Here is a 13,515-nt window from a genome sequence, read left to right on the forward strand (position 1 = left end):
CGTCCACTATATGAGTGAGAACATGTGATACTCAGATCTTTGTTTCAGGGAGAGGTCACTCAGTATTATAGACTCTAGTTCAATCCAGGTTGCTGTGAAATTCATGATTTTGTTCTTTTTTATGGCTGCATAGTATTCCATTGTGTATATGTACCATATTTTTTAATCCAGTCCTCTTTTGATGGACAGCATGGTTGCTTCCAGGTTCTTGCTACTGTGAACAATGCTGCGATAAACATACGTGTGCAGGTATCTTCTTTATGGAGTGATTTAAGTTCTTCAGGGTATATTCCCAGTAGGGGGATTGCGGGGTCATATGGGAGGTCAATATTTAGAGCTTTTAAGAATCACCATACTATTTTCCACAGAGGTTGCACTAGTTTGCACTCCCACCAACAGTGTAGAAGTATTCTCTTTTCGCCACACCCTCTCCAGCAACTGTTATTTTTTGAGTTATTGATAATTGCCATTCTGACTGGAGTTAGGTGGTATCTCAGTGTGGTTTTGATTTGCATCTCCCTGATGGTTAGTGAGGTTGAACATATTTTCATGTGTCTGTTGGCTGCTTGGATGTCTTCCTTTGAGAAGTGTCTGTTCACATCTTTTGCCCATTTTATAATGAGGTTGTTTGTTTTTTTCTTTTCAGCACACTTGAGTTCCTTGTATATCCAAGATGTTAAGCCTTTGTCAGACCTGGAATTGGCAAATACTATTTCCCAGTCTGTAGGTTGTCTCCCTGCTCTCTTGATGGTTTCTTTGGCTTTGCAGAAGCTTGTCAGTTTAATGAGGTCCCATTTGTCTATCTTATCTCTTATGGCCTGGGGGTTTCAGATTTGTTCAGGAATTGGATGCCAGTTCCAATTTTCATGAGGGTATGTCCTTCATTTTCTAAGGTTCTTATGATCTGAGGTTTTACATTTAGGTCTCTGATCCATTTAGAGTTAATTTTTGTGTATGGGGATAGATAGGGGTCTTGTTTCAATCTTCTCCATGTGGTCAGCCAGTTTTCCCAGCCCCATTTACTGAACAGGTTCTCCTTTCCACAGTGGTAGATGGTGGAGGCTTTGTTGAAGATGAGTTGGTTGAGAAATTGAGGTTTTGCTTCTGAAATCTCAATTCTATTCCATTGATCTGTATGCCTGTTCCTGTACCAATACCAAGCTGTTTTGATTATTGTAGCTGTATAGTAAAGTTTGAAGTCTGGTAATGTGATACCAACTGCTTTGGTTTTTTTTGCTGAGGATTGTTCTGGCTATTCTTGGTTGTTTGTGTTTCCATATAAATTCCTGTGTTGTTTTTTCTAGGTCTGAGAAGAATATTGCTGGTAATTTGATGGGTATTGCATTAAATCTGTAGATTGCCTTAGGTAAGATGGACATCTTCACAATATTGATTCTTCCAATCCATGAGCATGGGATATATTTCCACTTGCTTGTGTCATCTTTGATTTGTTTGAGTAGTGTTTTGTAGTTTTCATTGTAGAGGTCTTTCACGTTTCTGGTTAGGAAGATGCCAAGGTATTTCATTTTTTTGGTGCCTATTATGAATGGAATTGTGCTTTTTATTTGGGTTTCTGTTTGTTTATTATTGATGTAAAGAAAATGCAATGCCTTTTGCACATTTATTTTATATCTGAGACTTTGCCAAGGTCCTTTATCAGTGCAAGAAGGCTTTTGACAGATTCTCTTGGGTTTTCAAGGTACACGATCATGTCATCTGCAAAGAGAGATAGCTTGACTTCCTCTTTTCCTATTTGAATATCCCTGAATGCCTTCTCTTCTCTGATTGCTCTAGCCAGGACTTCCAATACTATATTGAACAGAGGGGTGAGAGTGGGCATCCTTGTCTTGTTCCAGTTTTTAGGGGAAATGGTTCCAGTTTTTGTCTGTTTAGGAGTATGCTGACTGTGGGTTTCTTGCAGATGGCTTTTACTATTTTGAGGTATGTTCCCCATATGCCTAGCTGTCCGAGGGTTTTTATCAAGAAGGGGTGCTGGATTTTATCAAAACTTTTTCTGCATCTAGTGATATAATCATGTGGTTTTTGTTTTGACATCTGTTCATGTATTAAATTACATTTATGGTTTTATGAAAGTTGAACCAGCCTTCCATCCCAGGGATGAAGCCTACTTGGTCATGATGGATGATTTTTGAGATGTGTTGTTGAATCTGGTTCGCTAGGATGTTGTGTTTGATTGCTATTGGTCTATTTAGGGTCTTAATTTCTTCTTGTTTCAACCTAGGCAGGTTGTGTGATGACAGAAAGTCCTCCATTTCTGAAAGGTTTTCAAGTTTGTTTCCATACAAGTGTACATAGTAGTCGCCAATGATCTTTTGTATTTCTTCATGATCAGATGTGACTTCATCTTTTGTGTTTCTGATTGTGTTTACTTGGGCTTTTTCTCTCTTTTTCTTGGTCAGTCTACCTAGGGGACCATCGATCTTGTTTATCCTTTCAAAGAACCAGTTTTTTGTTTCACTGATTTTTTTGTATTATCTTTTTGTCTTCTATGTCCTGGATTTGGGCTTTTGTTTTGGTGATCTGGATTTTTCTGCTGAGCGTAAGGTTTTTGTGGTCTTGTTTTTCCAGCTTTTTTAGGTGGCTTCTTAGGCTGTTAATTTGTGGTCCTTCCATTTTCTTCATGTGTGTTTGTAGGAATATAAATTCCCCTCTTACTACAGCTTTCATGGTGTCCCAGAGGTTTTGGTAAGATGTTTCTTCATTTTCATTTGTTTCCAGGTAACTTTTAATCTCTGGTTTGATTTCATCATTGAGCCAGGAGTTGTTTAGCATCATGCTGTTTAGTGTCCATGTCTTTGTGGGTTTTGGGAGGAACTTGTTGTTGTTAATAATAATTTTTTTACACTGTGGTCCACACCGGTGCATGGTAAAATTTCAGTCCTTTTAAATTTGCTTATGCTTGATTTATGGCCAAGTATGTGGTCAGTCTTAGAGTACGTTCCATGTGGTGATGAGTAGAATGTGTATTCTGTGGTCTTTGGATGGAGTGTTCTGTAAGTATCAACTAAGTCCATTTGATCAAGAGTCACATTGAGGTTTCGGATCTCGTTGCTGATTTTTTGTCCTGATGATCTGTCTTGAGTTGTGAGTGGTGTATTGAAGTCCCCATCTATGATGGTATTGGATTCGATATCTTTTTTTAGTTTACCTAGGAGTTGCTTTATGAAAGTTGGTGCTCCTATGTTTGGTGCATATATGTTTAGGATGGATATTTCTTGTTGATGGATTGAACCTTTTATCATTATGTAGTGGCCTTCTGTATCTTTTTAAATTTTTGATAGCTTAAAGAGTATTTTGTCTGAGATTAAGAACGCAACTCTGCCTTTCTTTTGTATTCCATTCACCTGAAAATTTGTTTCCCATCCTCTTACTTTGAGTCTGTGAGTGTCCTTTTTAGTGAGGTAAGTCTCTTGAAGGCAATAGATTGTTGCCTGGTGATATTTTATCCATTTTGCATTCTATGTCTTTTTAGTGGTGCATTTAGTCTCTTCACATTCAAACTAATTATTAAAATATGAGAGTTGATCCCTATCCTAATGTTCTTACAGTGTTGTTGTTCTTCCTGCTTGTGTGGTGTCTTTCTTTTGGTTTTAGAGTTGGATCATGTGTGTTTTTAATCTTTTGCTTGTACTCTAAGAACGTTGTTCTTTTTTCTTTTCTTCTGTGTTCAATATTTTCTTAAGTGTTTCTTGTAGAGGTGGTCTGGTGGCAGCGTAGGTTCTTAGGGATTGAATATCTGGGAAAGATTTCAATTCTCCCTCACTGATGAAGCTTAGCTTGGCTAGGTAGGTTATTCTTGGTTGAAATTGTTTATCTTTTAGAACTTTGAAGATAGGGCTCCAAGTTCTCCTAGCCTGGAGGGTTTCTGTAGATAAATCTGCTGCTATTCTAATTGGTCTTCCCTGGTATGTAGTCTGACCTTTTTCTCTTGCAGCCTTTAGGAATTTTTCTTTTATACCTACTTTGTTTAGGCAAATTATTATATGTCTGTGAGTTGGTCTTCTCATTTGTTGTCTTGCAGGGTTTCTCTGAATCTCTTGTGTTTGAATTTTTTCATCCTTGATGAGAGGAGGGAAGTTTTCTTGAATGGTTTCATGAAATGCTTGTTCCAATGTGGCCTCTTTTCTTTCTCTGCCTCAGGAAGGCCAATTACTCTTAGGTTTGGTCTCTTGAAATGATCATTCATCTCTTGAAGGTTTTGTTCTGTCTTTTTGAGCTTTTTTCTGTGCTTTTGACAGTTTGGGTTAGTTCTGGTCTTCGAGCTCTGAGATTCTTTCTTCTGCTTGGCTAATTCTGCTTTCTATCCTTATTAGTTTGTTATTTATTTCCATCACAGTATTCTTTACTGCTGTTATTTCTGACATGAGCTCTTTTGTATTTTCCTCTTGTCTCTCCTCAATTTTTAAAATTCTCTCTATTAATGTCTTGATGTTTGGGTTTGTTGCATGTGACCAGTCATTCTGGGGGCTTTTCATTGTTTGTGTTCTAGAATCTGTTTCCTCAGTGTCTGATTTCCCAGGGGTCTGTGTGAGACCTGTATTCTTCTTTTGGTTTTTCTTCATTTGTGGTGTTTTTTCCCCCTCCCTACTTTTTCCTTCTCTCCATGTCACCATCTTCTTTAATTCTTTTATTCAGGGGTAGAGAGATTGGTTTTACTTTGGTTTGTTCAATCTCCTATTCTTTATATATGTCCTCTTTGTTCAATTCTGGAGTTGCACTGTGGGTTGGGGTGGTCCTTTTTTGCAGTTTTGAGATTTACTTAAATGGGGAGCTGTGATTCAACGTCTATCTGCAGGTCCTGGTAATCACCGAGTGGTGTATGGATAATCTGAAACCCACTTCCCACTGCCCTGGAATCTGTCCATGCAGTGGGGCTGTAGGTTTACTCCCTGAAATAAAATGTGGTTAGCAGAGGGAAGAGAATAGAGCAGACTGTCAGGGAAAGAGGGGGGTGGAGAGAGAGAGGAGTAAGGGGGCACACAGACGAGTGTATCAACAAACAGAGAAGAGACCTAAACTGAAACAGATAAAAACAATAGACCATGGCTACAGACTAACCAGCTACCATACAAAAAATAAAATAAAACATACAATGATGCTAACATACAAGCTAACCAACCACCTTACTGGTGTGCTGTTCCTCTATACAAAGATATGGTTTACAGAGAGGAGAAAAGAGAAGAAAAGGAAGAGAAAAAAAAAGGAACAGAACAATAGGAATAGAATCAAGTCATTAAACTAATAGAACCAATAGAGCACACTCTGAGACTTTTCATTTAAGTCCAATGTCCTTTCAGCTCTGATTTATAGCTTTCTTTTCAAGCTGGTAAATTAGTTCGCAGTTAGAGTCAGTCGCCCCTGGCCTGCTGTGAAGGACAGTTCACATCACCCTCCATTCACCACTCAAATCTGGCCCATGTCTCTTTTTCAAGTTTGTTTCTCCCATTTTGGTGTTGTTACCTTGAATTGCTAGCAGGTGTTGCTATCTCAGCTGTTCACCCCAGAGCGGTTTGGGCTGGACAGGAGCCGATAGATGGAAGCCTGCCTCAGGGCACATGGGAGGAGACCCACTGCTGGCAGGATGTCAAGGTTGCAGCAGAGGTGGCAGCAATTCCAGCAGATCTTGCCTGCAGGGCCTTCAAGGACTGAAGTCGTGGATCGCCTCAGGCATGGGTGGCGTGATGCGCTATGGCCGCCATGGAGGCTGCAGCGGTGCCGGTGGCTGCTGTATCTGCAGCTGCAGTGGCTGTCCAGACCGCTGCAATGCCCCAGGGGTGGCAATGGGCCAAGCTCCGTGTGAAGAGCAGGCTGCTGACATTGGGGACTGCAGCCCCTGGGGAGAGAGCCAGCGACCCTCTGTGTTCTCCTTTGCAGAGGGTTTTATAGACCAGGTTGCCCCGTTGCCATCTTGCTGGAAGTCTATAATATTTTTTTAAAGGAGACTGCTATAATACTGGAAACAACCAGTCACATGTAACCCAAGGGTGATTTGGTTAGGAAGTCTGCAGCTTTTTACCCTATTAACTCAGGCAGCTCTCAAACCAGCAATGCCTCCAGTGATCAAGGACCAGTTTTCAACATTTTCTGGGCAGGAAATGTATTGTAACCATTTTTTAAAGGTGGATATAGATATTCAAGTAAACAACATTATATAAAATCCTTTAGAGACTCAGAGTAGATCCACTGTTCCCATATTTTAACCAAATGAATTAGGGTATTACCCTTATTTCTCTCAAGATAGAAAATCTTTTAATTGAGGAATACCCCAGAATGTGAGCCTATCTAAACATCTCAGGAAAACTGCCAATGACATTGCAAAAGCTGTCCCTTAGTGGAGATCAGAAGCACTTGTTATTAACTGGGAAAGTTGGAAACCCCAGTGCGATAGAAATTGGGGCAGCAGAATCATATATAAAAACCACTCCTTAGCCTTCACTAGAAACCACCATCCTGACTGGTCAGAAACAGTAGTGAAAACAGTGGCCCAAAAGGAATTTGAAAATGCTGGAAAGAGTTTTATGAACAGTACTCTCACAATGGCTTTAGAAATGAGACCAAAATGTTTATGGAGCTTTTATCTCTATCCAGACTGCTACAATTATGATTACAGGATAAATCCAGAGACATACACAGGTAATTGCCCAAAGGATGAAATTTTCCACTATGACCAGCTCCTGTGACTGTGGGAAAAAAGCAAAGCACTTTATCCTTCAATACATTTGGAAAAAATATTGAAGTCAGGTTTAAAAGCTTTGAAATTTGTTCACTATTGAGTTAGAGAAGCCATGAGAATTGCTGAAATGGCTAGACATGACTATGTTTTGCCAGTTTTTGTTTTCTCCAGACCATTTTATTTGCATAGTACTGAAGCTCTGTCACAGGTAAGAAAAAGTCTGTCACTGGCAGAAAAAATAGAAATCTAATAAAATGGTTTTATAAAGTCCAGATATAAATGTTTTAGAATGTTTGTTTTCCCTTAATAATGAAATGCTATTGTACTGTTAAAGGCATATATTTCTTCAAATGTCAAATCACTTCTGAAACAGTGTTGCTGACAATTAGCTGTTATACTTAAACCTTTTGGATGATGATTCTTACCAGGTCAGCATTTACAGGAATTTCTGCAGATCACTTGTTAAGTCTGAGTTAAACAATTGAACAGGTAGGTTGATTTTTATCAGGAAGAGATTTTAAAATCAGCTTCTTAATATGAAACGGTAGCAGTGATTTTCCATATAAAACATACAAAATATAACTTGGGGTAAATTATTAACTACATTTTTTATTATTGCATTTTAATTTTTTGTTTTTTTTTGGAATTGGAGTCTCACTCTGCCGCCCAGACTGGAGTGCAATGGCCGCTCTTGTCCACCGCAGCCTCGCCCTGCTGGGCTCTGGCGATCCTTCCACCTCAGCCTTCCAAGTAGCCGGAATTACAGGCATGCGCTACCATGCCTGGCTGATTTTTTGATTTATTGTAGAGATGAGGTCTCGCTGCCCAGGCGGGTCTCGAACCCACGAGCTCAAACAATCCACTCACCTCAGCCTCCCAAAGGCACGGGATTACAGGCTGAGCCACCGAGCCCGGCTACATTTTAATTTTTTAATTGATTAGGCTAACTGAGAAAATAACTAATTCTGTTGATTTTTGTCTTTAAGAATCTACAGTGCAATCTAGTAGATGATGTCAAGGCATTAAAAGTGGTTTATGTAAATAGACAAATTTTGCCTTCAAACTTGACATAAAGTAGGAAGTACAGAGAGTTGGGATGAACTTGTATGGAAGAAAATGAGTTTGCAGACATTGGGATTCTTACTTAGGACCTTATTGTAAGAATGCAATCACTGGATGGGTGGCTAGATAAGAAAACTCTTATCTTCTTCCATACCTGAGTGCCAAGAATTCTTTATTACAGTATCCAACATGTAAGCAGGGCTGTTGGATAGACAATGTCTTAGACACTGTCTTCAGCACCTTATATTTGAGACAAAGGCATTTAAATGTAGTAACAAGTCTTCCTCAAATATTTCAGCATTAAATCTATTGACTCAAATATTAATTAGACCTGAGATTTTCATCATGACAGGATTACTCTGTATCATTCAAAAGGGAGAAGTTATTCAACAAGGTTAGAAGAAAAATAATTATATCATCCCGGAAAAAATTTGGATGAAGCTTGCTGGTATCTAATCTACTTCCTGCCAAAACATGTTTCCTTTCTTACCTGGCCTCTTCAGCACTTTTTGATGGAGCACTTCATAATTTGAAGGAAAAGTGCCATTTGGAGACAATATTAATTCCTAGAAAGTTGTTGAGTTTGTTGAGTCGACTTTGCCTCTGAAAAATTTCATACCACTAGGTCTAACTCTGCCTTCTGGTTCAATAACAATAAATCAAATGCTCCTTCAAAAGCCAGTTTTTGAGGTATTTTAGGACATCGGTCATACCTACCAAATCTTCTCAAGTGACATCTCTCTTTGCTTTTCTCTTTTGAGGAAAGCGTTAGGTTGTATTTATTCCTTCAAAACAGACTGGGCATGGTGGCACACGCCTATAATCCTAACACTTTGGGAGACTGAGACAGGAAGATTGCTTAAGCCTAGGAGTTCAAGACCAGCTTATGCAATATAGTGAGATCTCATCTCTACCAAAAAACCCAAAAAACAATAACTGGGTTGGTATACATGTCTGTAGTCCTACCTACTTGTGAGATGGGAAGATTGCTGGAACCTAGGAGTTCGAGGCTACAGTGAGCTGTGATCATGCCACTGCACTCCAACATGGGTGACAGAATGAGGCCCCAACTCAAAAAAATTTTTTAAAAATTATTGACAGACTACATTGTGCCAGAAATATGATATTATTAGTAATAACAGTAGAAGATAATAATATTCATGCAGTCAGGGCATCTTGAGGGAAAATGGGAGAATAAGATGACCCACATTTTCAAGAATGTCCTATTCATAGATATTTCCCTTTTTTGTACTATTAGACTTTTGAAGTAAGTTATAGGGTTTTCCCATTTTTTGTACTATGAGACTTTTAAAGTAAATTATGGAATTTTCCCATTTTTGTACTATGAGACTTTTGAAATAAATTATGGGCTAAGTATCACCTCTGAGCTCTACTTCTGAAATCAATAGGACACATACTTTACTCACCAAAATGTATAGAGTTACCTGAGTATTATATTTGAGCTGTTTTAATGCTTTTCTATTGCCTTCCACATTTCACATAGCAACAAAAGTATGGGTTTTTCTCACCTATTGTCTAAATAAGGTACCTTTTCAATTATTTTATTACTTAAAAAATAATATATATATATGTTACCAACTCTGCTAGGTATTTTCTTTCAGAGGTGTCTCAATTTCATAAGAGACTAAATTTATGGAATGTGATATTGGTTAGTGTTGTGGAAAATGATTTCCTTTCTTGTTATAATACTTAGACACACTGCAGAGCACAACCACTAACGTTACTGGAACCTTTTACAATGCAGAAAAGCTTGCAGTGGTGGGGCCATTTATTCAGTCCAGTCTTTGAGCAATTTACCTCTGTACTGAATCTCTAGTTATATACCTTGTAGGAGAGGAAAGAATGCAGATGGCTTCATCATGACAAAAAAATATCTTTCAAAGTTGCAAATGTGTGTTTTTCTGATACTAAGATATTTTTGTAGTTGTCCTAACACTTTAAAATAGCATTTTTCTTTGTATTTAGGTTGTGCTTGTATGCAAGAATTCATAATCCTGTGTGCTTTCCCACAGGAGTTACTGATAGTTCTGTGGATGGACTACATCTTTGCTCGCATCTAAGCCTCTGTCCTTATTCTGCCTTCCGGATTTGAAATTCTGTTCCCTGTAGTCTGTCCTGTGAATTCATACTTATTTTCAAAAACCCATCTGAACTTTAACCTGTTCAAGGAAGCCTCCCCGACTCTTTCATGCAGTTAACTTATATATGCTGGTGGTGTTACTATATAAAAATTAAGTTATTATATTATAATTATTTGTTAACATGTCTGTCTCAACCACAAGACTGAAGTACCTCCTCAAAAACAGGAACTGGGCTCCATTTCATTTTTATATTCTCAGTGTCTAGAACATTGCCTGAATCATTATAAATATTTATCAAATAAATGTAAGAATCCAAGACAGAATCCCAATTCTTTTCCAATTTTGCTATAATTCTTTGTTTTCTCTTTTGTAAGACAGCTTTAATTTTTCAAAATCATTTTTTCCAGGCATTTTCAAAATGTGTATTTGTTTATTTGAATTGACATAAAATCGTAGTGTGCGTTTACCAGGTATAACATGTTTTGAAGTGTATATACATTATGGAATTATTAAATCTAGTTAATTAATAAATATATGACCTCCTGTGGTTACTTTTGTGCTGAGAACACAATATTTACTCTCATAATTATAGTCACCATGCTGTATAGGAGATATCTTGAGCTTATTATTCCTCCTGTCTAACTGGAATTATGTATCCTTCAACCAATATCTCCCCAGCCCACTCTCTCCCCTAGCCACACTAGCCTCTGATAATAACCATTCTACTCTAGTGCTACAAGACCAACTTTAAAAATTCTGCATATGAGTGAAATCATACATTTGTCTTGTGATATAATCCTTTGTTTTAGAAACAAAGATAATATCATTCATGCATTATTTACCACAGATGATGGGTTGTGTTTTATTACTAATTATTGTGAATTGTCAATGAATAAATTTGAATTGGCAGTAACTACTCCTGACACTTATGTTTTCTAGGAAGACTTGGTGCATACACTAGGTGAAAGCGCCTCTCTTGGAGCAGCCGGAATAATATTGTAGGGAGAATATGAATATTCTGCTTCGAAGGAAGCAATGCTTTCTCTGTCAGCATCTTAAATATATTCTAGATATTGGTTTTGGTTTTAAAAATGTTTTTGCCTCAAAGTCAAATTTTTGCTATCTGCTAACTTGACTTTCATGAAATTAAAAAAGGACAGGGTGTAGCATTGTGTGAACACCTACTGTATACCAGCCACTGTGGTTAGTAGAAGGGTGAGGAAATACAATCTTATCAATCAGATAGCAAGTGATAAATTAAAGTTTATATTATAGGGGTATAATTTGGGGCATGTTAATTAACATTTCTGAGTCTCAGTTTCTCCATCTGAAAAACTGCTAAAATAAAACCTACTATACAGGATTTTGGTAGATCCAGTAGCGTAATACAGAGGGCGCCAAAAAATGTATACACATTTTAATAAAAGAAAAACTGTATTAAAATTGCAATACTCAATGTATATCAATAAGAAAAGATGAATATGTCATGCTTGACTTCTGCTATTATACATTGCTACCTTAATTTAATTCAACTTTGAAAAAGAATACATAGATAATCTCTCTTAAAATGTCTATACATTTTTTGGCATCCCTGTGTTTGTGACAAAGAAAAAGAATATTAAATTTTTAAAAATGAGTAATTATTTCATCCACATGAAGGAAGGAAGATTATCCAATAACAGTTCTTTTTTTTGCTGATTTCCTGTAATAGAAATGCATGTGGGAAGAAAAACTGCCCATAAGGGTTATTGTTGTTTTTTTTTTAAACAATCTGCTCTTTTCTTTTGTGGTAAGAACATTTAATATAAACTGTAACCTTTTAATAAATTTTGAAGTGTGCAATACAGAATTGTTAACCATAGACAGTGTGCTGTGCAGCACATCTCTAGAACTTATTTCTCAAGCATAGCTGAAACTTTATGCCCTTGAATAACAACTCCCCACTTTTCCCACACTCAGTCCCTGACAACTACTACTGTATTCTCTGCTTCTATGAGTTCTACTAGTTTAGTTTCTTCATAAGTGGGATCATGCAGCATTTGTCCTTCTGTGATGACCTCATTTCACTTATTATGCTGTCCTTCATGTTTATGGCATTGTCCTAAGTGGCAGGATTTCCTTTTGTAAGGATGACTAATATTCCATTGTAAATACACAACCTATTTTATTTTTAATTTTAGAGTTGTGAGGTACATGTGAGGATTTTCTACCTAAGCAAATTGTGTGCAAGTGAGGGTTGGAATTCCAGCAAGCCACCTCTCTCCCTGTAATTGGACTTGGTGCCCTGTGGGTGGTTGTGTGCCCCTTATTCCTCCTCCTTCCCTTTCCCCATGAACAGTGCCCAATGTTAGTTGTTCCTGCCTTTGTGCTTGTGTGCCCAATGTTTAGGAACCAGTTATGAGTGAGAACATGTGGTATTCAGCTTTTTGTTTCTGTGATAGCTCACTTAGAATGACAGTCTCCAGATGCATCCGTGTTGCTGCAATGTCATCCTGAATGTCATCAGATGTCTTCCTTTCAATATTTCCTTTATCTTCGGATAAAGAAAAAACTCATAGGGTGTCTGATCAGGTGAGTAGGGTAGGTTCCAATTCGTTATGTGTACAGTGCTGCCAATGTAAGTGCACAGTGGCAAGTTCGTGTTGTTTTGATTTGCGTTTCTCTGATAGTTAACAATTTTGAGTATCTTGTCATGTATGCATATATGTTGATGATTTGCCTTCTTTGGAGAAATGTTAGTTAAGTTCTTTGCCTAATTAATAATTGGGTTATTTGTTTTTCTTTTTTTATGATTAATAGAAGCTTCTTATATATTTTTGACATTAACTTCTTCTCAGACATATGATTTGTGCATATTTTCTACCATTCCATACACGATCTCTTCATGATGTTGTTTCCTTTACAGTGCAGAAGCTGTTTGCTTGATGTAGTCTCACTTGTCCATTTTTGCTTTTGTTGCCTGTCCTTTTTGTGTTATATCCAAAAAGTAATTGTCAAGATAAGTGTTAAGAAACCCTTCTGGTCAGGCATGGTAGCTCAGCCTGTAATACCAAGACTTTGGGAGGTGGAGGTGAGAGGATTGCCTGAGCCCAGGAGTTAGAGATCAGCCTGGGCAATTTGGTGAGACCTTGCAACTATAATAAATTTTTAAAAATTAGCCCAGCATAGTGGTACACACCTGTAGTTCCAGCTACTTGGAAGACTGAGGTGGAAGGTCACCTGAGCCCAGAAGGTCATGGCTGCAGTATCCATGAGTGTGCTACTGCATTCCATCTTGGGCGACAGTGAGACTCCAACAACAACAACAACAACAACAACAACAACAACGAGAAGCTTTTCTTCCATGTTTTCTTTTAAGAGTTGTATAGTTTCAACTCCAGTGGTAAGTCTTTAGTTCATTCTGAGTTGATTTTTGTGTGTGGGGGGTGGTAAGCAAGGGGCTCAATTTCATTTTTCTTAAGTGGATTTCCAGTTTTCCCTTCTCTATTTGTTGAAGAGACTCTCCTTTCCCTATTGTGTGCTTTTGGTCCCTATGGCAAAGATCAGTTGACCAAATATATGTGGGTTTATTTTTGGACTCTTATTCTGTTCGTGGTCTTCCTTTATGCCAGTACCATAGTTTTTGAATTATTGCAGCTTTGTAATATATTTTGAAAC

This window comes from Carlito syrichta, unplaced genomic scaffold (genome assembly GCF_000164805.1).
Source record: "Carlito syrichta isolate Samal-C Ts95f unplaced genomic scaffold, Tarsius_syrichta-2.0.1 Scaffold288567, whole genome shotgun sequence".
Lineage (NCBI taxonomy): Eukaryota > Metazoa > Chordata > Mammalia > Primates > Tarsiidae > Carlito > Carlito syrichta.